The following is a 12,335-nucleotide window of genomic DNA, read 5'->3' on the forward strand; positions in this document are numbered from 1 at the left end:
CTCTGTGTGTGTGTGTGTGTGTGTGTGTGTGTGTGTGTGTGTGTGTGTGGACCAGGTGAGGCTGCAGCTCTTTTGTTAAAAAAGCGCTTTGAAGAGTCAGAAAGTGCTGAACGGCCGCATGAAAAGAGACACAGACACACAGAAGCAGAGCCAGAGGGAGCCGAGCCCCCGGCCCATAGAGTGAGGACTGGCTCCCATGAAAGCAACAAAGTCAAAAATCTGAAGGTGTCCGCATTGTTATGTAATCTTAAACAACGCTCATTATCCACCCCTGTGAGGTCTCTTACCATTAAAGACGTTAAATTAAAATATAGGATACTACGGGACGTAGACCTGAGCCAGTCGGGGACAGCACTCATGCAGTGGGGAAATACGTCCTAATCAACACGACGTGACTGACCGATATGCTGGCACTACTTTAATCTTTTCCTCCACATGATGATATCACGGTCAATAACACACACAGTATGCTGACAAACTAAAAATGGAGAATGGATTCACAGCGCTGGAAAGGACACAGTCTGCTTGTTCCAAATAAAGTTGAATGGACCTCCTATTGAGAAATGGAACCCCGTGCGTCCCGTTGGTCCAGTCATGGATTAAGAGTGGACACCGGACATGAGCATCATGGACTCCTGGACGCTGAGAGCAGGGCACTTTGGTCTGGTTGGTCTCAGTAAAGCCGAGTCGACTGACCCCCCAGCTGTTGGTATCACTACGTGTACATTAGAAGACTAGAACAGAGTTTGGCTCTGCAATGGCAGCTGGCTTTATTCATTTCTGCCAGTTAGTGCATTTCCCCTGTGTATACGTTAAAGACTACATGCATTACTGTGTCTGACACTGAGGATACGTTTAGTCTATTTCTTTGTATTGCGAAATTGAAATGAAATATGAACTATCTCACAATCAATAATATGTTGAAATTAATTAAAAGGAATCCATTTCTGTAAAAAAAATCTCTCTGTCTGTTGTGTGCGTGTGTCTAATCTAGGCCTACCGTGCGCATATGCTGCGCAAAAGCGCCACTCACACCTAGACTATTTAATTGTATAGCCTTGTTAGGCTATGTGCGGGGTGTGCCAACTTTTTTTTATGAGATAGATCGACCCTCTTAAAGACAAAAAGATAATTAGAGCACTGCACAGAAGTCTCAGAAGAAGGGTACAGCATCCCCCTAAAACACACAAAGGAATCCAAAAGTTCCAAGACAGCAAACTTGTCCTTACCTCTGGTCCCAAGCAGAATCCTCCCAGTTCCACCCGGGTAAGAAGTGGACTTGTTAGACGTTAAACTCGGCTGTCAGCAGTCGGGGCAGAGTCCGTGTTTCGCTCAGCTGCTCGGCCGCTCTGTCTGTGTGCTGCCTTCACGGACTGTCACACATGTGAGGATTCACTGGGAATATAACCCCAGTAGTCCTACATTTATAGAGATGAGGGCGGGTCGGATGAATGGCTTCGGACCAAAATGAAAAAAAAGTTCCAGGACTCAAATGAAGGAAAGACATGTTGAATGTTGTCTTTAATATGACTTTATATGTTGTGTTTACAAGGAAAACTCATGATTAAAGGGGATGTATCCCACTTATATATCAGGTTATTATTATTGTTTTCAAAGTTGTTAGTATCAGAAATATGGGGGGGGTCAACCAAACTGACATGGATATGTTGTATGGAACACAAACAAATTATTGATTATTTACATTACATTTGGAGTTTTTTATTCAATTTTATTAGCCAGACCCACATCCAGATGTTGGGTCATAGGCAGCGCTAGGCTATTTTAAAAATAAGGGTTAGGGTTAAGATAAGCCTTTAACATCATCCCACTGCACTGAACAGCAACCCCATATTCACATATGTTATAAATAGTTGAATTTATAACCTTTGGTAGCCTACATGATAGGCCTACATTCTCTGTTGATTAGTTGATTACATTTGCCTTCTGGTTAGACACACACACATACACACACACACACACACACACACACACACACACACATATATATATATATATATATATATATTTGAAGATTATTTTCTAGTTAATTACAAAATGTTTTGTATGTGATTGTCAGTGATACGACGGAGGGAGGGGGATAGAAGGAGAGAGGAGGAAAGAGAGAGAGCAGGATGGAGAGAGAGGAGGATGGAGAGAGAGATAGAGAGAGAGAGAGAGAGAGAGAGAGCAGATGGAGAGAGAGAGCAGGATGGAGAGAGAGAGGAGGATGGAGAGAGAGAGAGGAGGATAGAGAGAGAGAGCAGGAGGGAGAGAGAGAGAGAGGAAGATGGAGAGAGAGAGAGAGCAGGATGGAGAGAGAGAGAGCAGGATGGAGAGAGAGAGCAGGATGGAGAGAGAGAGGAGGATGGAGAGAGAGCAGGATGGAGAGAGAGAGAGCAGGATGGAGAGAGAGAGGAGGATGGAGAGAGAGAGGAGGATGGAGAGAGAGCAGGATGGAGAGAGAGAGGAGGATGGAGAGAGAGAGGAGGATGGAGAGAGAGAGAGCAGGATGGAGAGAGAGAGGAGGATGGAGAGAGAGAGAGCAGGATGGAGAGAGAGAGCAGGATGGAGAGAGAGAGGAGGATGGAGAGAGAGAGAGAGGAGGATGGAGAGAGAGAGGAGGATGGAGAGAGAGAGGAGGATGTAGAGAGAGAGAGAGGAGGATGGAGAGAGAGAGAGGAGGATGGAGAGAGAGAGCAGGATGGAGAGAGAGAGCAGGATGGAGAGAGAGTGGACAAAGAGAGGGACCTGGAAGAACCAGGTGAGAAAGTGGATATATGTTGTACGGGCAAAAACACTTAAAATATTCCATTCACATTATATTTACATCTGCATTTCAAGGAGGACTAGTTTTCTTCCCTCCTTTAAATGTTTTTTTTTTTTTGCTATATACATGTGATACATATTATTCATTGGCCTCGGATTTATTTCCTGTATTGCATAATATTATTTTGTGGCTCATCATTAAAGTTGGTCTTCTCAGATTTATGGATGTCTTACTTATCATATAATTTAGTTGTATTAGAGTAAATCCTTTTGTTATCAGGCCCAGGCTCTTATGAGGCTGGCGGCCACATAAACTGCAAAGTGCTGCAGGAAACCCTGCTATTTTTAGATTTAGATTTACACATGAGTGACGCTCATAGACAGTTAAAGAAACACGACGCATCGACGCAAATTATTTGTGTCGACGCATTTACGTAATCAATGATGTCTGCGAATCGTCCCAGCCCTAGATATATCCATACCTTGTTTCAGCAGAGACGTAAAGTGTCTTGACCGTGTGGTGGCAGTGGTGGATGTGGTTTTCTAGCTGACAAACCACACGATTTTAAGGCAAGGCAAGACAAGGCAAGGCAGCTTTATTAGTATAGCACATTTCAGCAACAGGGCAATTCAAAGTGCTTTACATAAAAATGATTAAAATACAAGTTTCAACCAAATTTCTGGTTCGATTTTTTCAGTCGTTATGAGGAGCAATATGAGAGAGAAATTTGGTAATCATTGATCATTGATTAGGTACATTAAACCACGTTAAGCTTTTTCCTCGCCATAGGCTCAATAAAAGTGGTGGGTACAAAATGATTCATGACGAAATCTGATAGGTACGCGTCCCCACCGTCCCCACCGTCTCCACCGAAATCAACGCCTATGGTCCTCCCCCATCCTCACGCTATCGTATCACGCTACCTAGCACCCAGGTCACAGATGATTGTATTCTGTTTATACAATGTATAAACTGGCCCCTCAATGTTGTAGATGTCCATATTATCTGAGGTATGTGTATCTCTGTATCTTCTGTAGGCCAGGTGCTGGGCTCAAGGCTGTTCCACCCTCCGTTATCACATTTTCTTCCTTACTGCAAAATACATCAAAACAGGCGGCATTGTTCGTCTGTCCCTTCTGAAAGTCTGATATTCAGCTTTTAATTATCTTTTCCACTCCCTTTTCCGTCTTATCAAGCCAGGTGGCTGGTTCTCACAGACAGTCAGAGAGGACAGATAACAACGGCCTGTTCATAACCTTTTGAACTCTCTACACCTGTTTATTTTGACCAGATTTCCTATAACTTCCAAATTTTAATGTGGCAGGCCATGTTCAACACTGCCAGTCCCACTAATGGCTTTGTGTAGTGGTATTTATTGGAATAACTGTAACTCTGTGAAAGTTTTATGTCTCATTATATAGGAATATAGCAATTAGTGTAAGGCCCGTCCTTTATTCTCATAATGAACAGCATTTTTTGTTCAAATGTATGTTTAAAACCTGAGGGATTTTATCATTTTTATCCCTGTAGGTGAACGACATAAACTTTGAGAACATGAGCAATGACGATGCAGTTGGAGTACTGAGGGACATAGTGCACAAGCAGAAAACAGGCACATGTACAATTCAGTCCTTCCAGAAAAATGCTGAGTTTGTTATGTTATGTATGTTAATCTTGATATTCCTTTAGCCTTCGAGAGTAGGATCCTGCCTTTTAATAAGTCACGTAAAAGCCAAAAGTTGAATTTCTTTATTGTTTTTTCAACAATGGGAGTGAAATTATTCTTGCATCTTTGGAGTTCATTTTTATCAATAACAAGCCCTAAATAATTGATACTATTTTTCACAGGAATATTAGCAATCATATCAACATCACAATCTTTAAGTGCTAGTAATTCACATTTTTTGAGATTTAAACGGAGACCAGAAGCTTTACTGAAGACTTCTATTATAGAAAATGCTAGAGGAACCTGGCAGCTGTCTTTTAAAAACAGTGTTGTGTCATCTGCCAGTTGACTTAAAATAATTGTCTTATCAGCGATGGAAATACCCTGCAAATGACTACATTTAATATGTTCACATAAAAGTTGGGCTGCAAGCAGAAAAAGGTAGGGAGATATAGGGCAACCCTGCCGAATTCCACATTTGACTTCAAATCTGGGCGAGGACCCATTTTTAAGTTTAAGGGAGCAATTTGCATTATTGTAGAGAGTTTTGATCGCATTACAAGAGAAGTCCCCAAAGCCAAACTTCTTAAGTGAATGATAGAGAAAATGATGCTCGACGGTGTCAAAAGCCTTGAAAAAGTCTAAGAAAAACACAAAGCTGTCGTCTGACATTAAATATGAATAGCCAACTAAATCTAAGACTAGTCTAATGTTGTTGGAGATATGCCTATTGGGCATCAATCCTGATTGTGTTTCATCAATTATAGAGTTTAATACTTTTTTTCTTCTTCTAGCAAAGATCAAGGCTAATATTTTATAATCATTATTTAAAAGACAAATAGGACGCCAGTTATCAATATAAAGTAAATCCTTGCGTGGTTTAGGGATTAAAGTAATCAGACCTTGAGTCATACTCCAAGGTAAGGTATTGGTTGATATGCTTTCATTAAATACCTGCAATAAGAAGGGCGCCATCTGCTGGGAAAACAATTTATAAAATTCTGAGGATAAACCGTCTGTCCCCGGGGACTTGTTGTCTTTTAAAAGTTCTAAACACTCGCTGACATCTGCCAGGGTTGAAGGGAGATCACAAAGATCCCTTTCTAAGTAGTCGAGTTGAGGGGTGTTATGTAAAGAGTTGAGGAATAAAAAAACATCACTTTCTGAATATTCTGCAGTATATAGCTTTTTGTAAAATGAGGAGCAAAAATTTGATATTAACTGTTGATCATCAGTTATAGAGTTGTCAATGTTTAGCTCATTAATGGTATTAACTTTTGCATGGTACTTTTCCAGTTTGAAGAAATATGAAGAATTCTGTTCTTCTTCTAACCACTGCTTCCGAGACCTTATAAAAGCTCCTTCCGCCTTCCTTTTGTATATTTCATCCAGGTTCTCTTGTAAATTAAACATTTCTATTTTTTCCTCCTCTGTTAAAGCATCTGGTGATATTTGAGACAAGACCGATATACCCGTGATAACCTCTTGTTCCTCTAATTTCCTAATTTTAGCAAGATTGTTACCAAGCTTCCTCAAATATTTGGCTGATTCATATTTAAATAACTCCCAATTAATTTTTCCATCTCAGCTTTGTTAAAAAAGTGTTTCATCAACTGTGGGATTTTCTGTTTAACCTCCTCAACTTTAAGAAGAGAGTTATTTAATTTCCAATAATTGGCTTTGCAACCATCTGAGGGAAATAATTTTATAGAAATGTAAATTGCTTTATGATCGCTTAAGGGACAGGGAAGAATGTTTATGGTCACATCTTGTTCTTTGATACTATTTGACACTAGCCAAAAGTCTATACGGGAAAGCCTAGTTTTGTCTTTGTTACTCCAAGTGAAGGATAAAACATCTGGGAATTTAATTCTCCATATGTCAGTTAAATCATATCTTTCCATGAAAAGCTTAAAGTATGTATTTCTACCACTATCACGCACAGGTGGCCATCTATCAGTCTGGGAATTTAAAGTAATATCAAGGTCTCCACCAAGCAAAATATGAGAGTTTGGAAACTTTGTTAACCAATGCTTGAGTCTATTCTCTATGTCAGCAAATAATTGAATGTTTTCTAGATTAGAATTGTACCCATATACATTAAAAATAATTAAAACAATCTTGTTGTAACTAATCACTTGGCAAATAAAGTGCCCTTTTGGATCTGTATCTGTGTGTAGAATGTCACCATTATACCTTTGCTTGATTGTTAAGACACCAGCTGATCTTTCTGAGCAGTGAGAAAACCATAACTCATTACCCCACTGAGTTCTCCAAAAATTTACATCACTTGAAGTTGAATGAGATTCCTGACAAAACGATAAATCTGTGTTCAGTTGTTTAACAAATAAAAACAAAGCTTTATGTTTAGCAATATTTCTTAACCCCCTGTCATTTAAAGAAACAATAGACAATGAAATATTTCAAATAGAAAAGGCTTATGAGATACTATGGAGCAAATAACCTAATAAAGCCATACCGCTGCACCTTAGAGTAATAACAGGGTTAACTTATTGGTGGAAAATTAAGGAAAAGAGACCAACATATTTCAAATTTCTTTCAGAAAGTTGGTCAATAATAAGTGTATTCTTTAAGAGATATATTATATCCAACAGAAATGTTTTTCAAACAAAACTTAGGACCACGCTCAATAATAAGGCAGTAAAAATAAACCAAGAACCTGCATACTCATTTTGGCTGTGTGCCAAAAATATATATAGTTATGAGTTATGTCTTATGCTCATCATTCAGGTGATTTAAGGTCACCAGTACATCAGATGATTTCCTTCCCATCGACAAAGGCTCGACAAAGTAAGCAGGCTTTCCCTCACTACGTGCCTTACTTACCAAAGCGGAGCTTGTTCTCACGCATGATGGGGTGATTTTTGGCTGCCTTCCACAGCGCATCTCTGTAAGATCTCTGGGAGAATCTGATGATGATGATTGCTCTCGGCCGAGAGCTGGCAGGTGTTGTTTTTTCCGATACGATGAACAATGTTGATCGCAGCTGGGAGCTTGTTGTTTTCATCTGGGAGAATACTCCGACATAGCTCTACAACTTTCCCCTTCATGTTTTCGGCCACTCCGTAGAGTTTCAGGTTCCATCTTCTTGAATAGGTCTCCAGTTCGCACACACGAGTTAGAAGTGCCGCCACTTTTTTTTCCTCCTCTTTAAGACGACCATCAACACTCTTTACTTTCTGTTGTGTTTCTTTAAATTCACTACAAGCAAAATCTAGAGTTTTCTTCAGCCCTTCAATTTTCAGCACGTTTCCATCAATTTTCTTGGAGTTTTCACTCACCAGCATTTTTATGGAGTCAGCCTGCTCCTTAATAAGCTGAGAGAGGGTAGAGATAACAATGTTATCCTGGGGTGTTGAGTCATGTTTTGTTACATAGAGAGCCTTTTTTGCAGCTGGGGAATCACACGGAGTCACAGGAAGAGGGAGAGAGACTTCTACCATCGACATAGTGCTATCCAAGGTTGTGCTAGCATAGTCGTGGTACGAGGCTATCAGAGCGGTACCTGCCTGTACTTCAGGAACGACGTTCGTTCTTATTACTCTTATTCATTCTTTTTCTATCACGGGATGACATATAGTTGTTTCCCACAAGTATAGACATCAGTCCGACAAGGTGAGGATATAGTATTTTTTAAGTTTCCACCAAAATAAAACTTTTGTGCAGGAGCTCAGCATTAACGCACTTACTCGGCCGCCATCTTGGTCCTGACCCCAACACGGAAAACGTTTGGCCATGTTCTCTGCTGACAGGCGACAGAGAGATGCCAATGTGCAAACACCGCCTCTTTTATGTGAACGCGCGTGTCGTTGGATTGGGAAACCACCATCTTGACACAGCTTATGCGGGACCGCGGTTGTTAGGTTAGGTGAAGCCGGGTAACTGAAATAAATCCAGGGCATGTTGATCTTCATTCGTAGTACAGGCCTCAGGTACCAATGGATTCCTGAAGTCTTATATTTTCATATAATGCTGACAGATGTGAATCCGAAAATCCATCTTTTTAACCCGGTTTGTGTGTTTTAAGACCTTTCTAGAGACAAGGATCACAAACTAGCTCTGCTTGTAAATACAGACATCCCTAATGATGACATGAGGACAGATGGATCACTGGCAGTGTCAGGAAAAGAAACAGGAACCATTAACATGTGTTCTGATGCTGAATATTTATTGCAGTAAATGTAAAAGCTTGCAGTGGTTACAGTTGAAGCAGACTGGTCCAACTGCTGCTCTTCAGGTTCTCTCTGAACTACTAGAGTAACACTGCACACACGTAGGGCTTCTTGTTAGTACAGGACGCATCGTTCCAGAGTCCCCAGTCTGAAAGAAACATGTTAATCAGTGTCGGTAGGGATTTTAAGGGTTGAGATGAGAAGCACATCCTGTATAGGGTTTGTTGGTCTTCATGGTCAGGAGAAGTTTTAAATGTGCCCAAACTCTCAGTCACACAAAGAAATGGATCAGTCATATTCTATGAGTAGAAAAGAGCATATGCACAGTTAAAAATGAGGGTCCTGTTCTTCCTTCATACCCATAGACTGTATAATATTAATGGACAGAGCATGTGTGACCCATTGGTTTGTGGAGATCTGCTATGAGTCGTTGAATTTGCCATTACAGGCGCAGCCATCCTGTGATGATTTTAGACTAGAAGGAGGAGTGAGGGAGGAGCCACGTTACGTTACACACTTTCACTGGCAATCACATCATAGCCACGCCCTAAAACACCCCCTGCTTTATCGCCGATTTTAAAATCAACGAGACCATAATTCAAAAAATGAACATCGTTCTGTGTTGCAGAAGACTTAAAACTAGTGATTGAGACCATCAACTCATTATGAAAATGTTTACTGAGGTAATAAATCAAGTGAGAAGTGGGTCACTTTCTCATAGACTTCTACAGAAACCGACCTCCTTTTGCAACCGCACGTGTCGCCCCCTGCAGGAATTCAGATAGAAAGCAGGTTTAAGGAGTCTCCCCCTGCTGGAATTCAGATAGAAAGCAGGTTTAAGGAGTCTCCCCCTGCAGGAATTCAGATAGAAAGCAGGTTTAAGGAGTCTCCCCCTGCAGGAATTCAGATAGAATGCAGGTTTAAGGAGTCTCCCCCTGCAGGAATTCACCAAACCGGATGCTTTGTCCATTAATATTATACAGTCTATGTTGATACCTCTGTGCTTTGACCTGTTTTTTGTGCTGCTTTAATAATTATACTCCTTCGTCATAGTGTGCCTCTCTTATTGTGTCTGAGGTAAAATTAATAAATATGAAAGGAATTCATTTCGTATAATCTACTACCTCTCCTCCTAAACAATTTGTTTACTTACCCCAAGAGATCATCTCAGCGCAGTACTCTCTGTCCATATAATTGTCAGGCTGGCCAGGAGCCCATTTGTTGTAATCAAAATGACTGCCATCTGTCCAAGTCCACACATTTTTCTAATTAACCTAAAAAGAAAAAATTATTGCCTGAGGTTGATTACTTTGCTGTCATTCAAATTGTGTACCAAATGGCCAATTATCATCAGATTAACTTTACACTCTGTTAGCTGGTGGATAGCACCGATTACCTGCTTCCAACTACCAACGTTTATTTGTTGGCTGACAGGTTTGAACGCTACATTTGCTCAACTATTAAAAGGTAGGATCTTTTTTTCTAATGAAAGAGTGCATATCTTATCTCTCTGATTTTAAATGAATTAAAGGGAACACACAGATGTACTATTTGTGGTTATTTATTGAATATTTTGAACAACTGAAATCAATTGAAATCAAAGCACACATTACTTGAAATAAAGACATAAAATAAGTAGAAAATAACTGGATTTTTTTGCAACCAAATACATTTTAAATATTGCCATGTCAAAGTTTAAACACAGGGCTTTCAACAGGGGGAGACCGGTTTGTGTCCAGGAAAAGTGAAGACTTTCATCCTGCAAACGGGTGTTTTTTTTAAAGATTATTTTTTGGGCAGCCACCATAACTTTGTAGGATATTATAGGAATTGTTGTGCATAAGTCTGTGCAATATCATACAAACCTATTAATGAAAATGCGTTGAACTAGGGCTATATATGGCTTCTTGAACAGAAAACAGAAACATTCACTGCCTACCGTAATAGTTAAGAGTCCGATCCAGTAGTTAGCTTTTCCGGTGTTGGCTCTGTACATGGCACACTGCACTTGAGACTGATCATCATCATTGTGGATCGATACCAGTCCACCATTTGGGTACTTTCCACAGGTCACCTGAAAAAAACTCAGGAGAATTAGTTTTCACTGATACTTCATCATTTGTCATGTTAATTCCCTTATTTAATCTATCCTCGCTCAACCTGGAAATTGATCCGGTCCGCCATCACAAAGGCCGTTAACGTTCCCTAACCTCTGCTCTGAGGAGAGAGAAAACACAAGAGCACCTTTATAAAATGTTGAATGCAAAACAGAGGGAGGTAAAATAAGGCTTTATATCTTAATGAAAAACTTTCTCTTTTAAATGTTCTTATGTTTTTTCTTTTGCTGTTACACATTTCAATTGAAGCTTTTGCATTTAGGCTTTTCTATTGTTCCAAAAATACATTTCACCTTTCATTATTATATTGCCAAAAAAAAATAAGGATGTATTTGTCATTTTCCTTTTAATTTTAAATACTGGGTCAAATGACCCTCCATAGCTGTACCTCCGTAATCACAATATACTTATAGAATATACTATTAAATGTAACTCTGGAAATCCAGAGTTCTGGCGAGAACACAATCTGAATTAGCTCAACGAGTCCCTCTGGCCTTCAGTAACGATGATCATTAACTATGCCCTTGTAGCCGAGCTGCACCAATCGTATCGGTGTATTTCACTAAAAATTGGTTTTCTCAAATCCTCTTTCCTCACATCTTTTGCTGTACTTGAAAGAGTCAAGTGACTGTCTGACAGGATGAGGTCACATGTACTGTCTGTAGTCTGATGTGTGTGTTTTATCACCTCTGCTCTAGCAAAGGCCAAAGGCTGAGTATCGTAGAAGGCCTTCACACAGCGCTTGTTATCCATCTGGACCCAACCTTCACCGATCTTCGTGTTTTTACACGGTTCGGGCAGATATTTGGTCTTACACATTTCTGCAGGATCCCCTGTTTGACAGAAAGAAGACGTTTTGTCAGTTTTGTGTTCCCGTTGTCTGTGTAGACTGATTATTTAGTGACTTTTTCTTCTTACCGGCCGCAGAGTCGGAGATGAACATCAGCACCACCAGAAGAAGGACGGCAGCAACCACAACAGGACGCATGGTTCAGGGCTCAGAATATGCATAAACAACTCAACCAGGATGAAACTGAGCAGCTCAAAATGTTGAGATCTTTAAACTGACATTTAAAGATCCTTTTCTGTTCTACTAAAACACACAGAGACCAACGGGACTCACCTCAGGTGAAGTAGTGTAGTAGTCTCGTTCCTCGTTCCTCGTCCGTCTGGATGTCAGTCTGATCTCTGCCTCAGTTAAATATTCAGAGCTGATGCCCTGAATACATGTGATTTTACTAATCAAACACAAACAGTCTGAGAAAAACCAAGTGCCAAAAACATAAAAAAACTCAAGTCAACATAAGTCAATAAGCCCCGGGTCAAGGTTGGACTTAATGGTGAGATCAAACATGAGTGGTTTGTTTTTCATCAATTAAAAAATAAATTAAACTAGAAGCCAAAAAGGTGAAAGTTATAAGAGAAATGCTGCATTCATGTGGTGTCAGACACCTCGGATAAACAAGTTTCCAAGTTGGAAAATGCACGTTAATGCTTTCTGAAGTCGGTACAACTCGGAAAGATTTTGGTGCCCGACTTTCTGTCATATGCATCATCAACATGGCCAACTAAATGAGATGTTTTAGATTTAC

At 40.1% G+C, this 12,335-nt stretch overlaps 1 long non-coding RNA gene across 1 annotated transcript; it reads right to left on the reverse strand.

Moving 5' to 3' along the window:
* Positions 1 to 8,608: 8,608 nt before the first annotated feature.
* Positions 8,609 to 9,924, reverse strand: LOC116056329. The gene is made up of 2 exons (XR_004106550.2): positions 9,780 to 9,924; positions 8,609 to 8,774 (listed from the first exon to the last, which is right to left on the reverse strand). It is a non-coding gene; the product is annotated as an uncharacterized LOC116056329 (long non-coding RNA).
* Between the last annotated feature and the right edge of the window lie 2,411 nt (positions 9,925 to 12,335).

Source organism: Sander lucioperca, chromosome 3, assembly GCF_008315115.2.
Source record: "Sander lucioperca isolate FBNREF2018 chromosome 3, SLUC_FBN_1.2, whole genome shotgun sequence".
In the NCBI taxonomy this organism is placed as follows: domain Eukaryota; kingdom Metazoa; phylum Chordata; class Actinopteri; order Perciformes; family Percidae; genus Sander; species Sander lucioperca.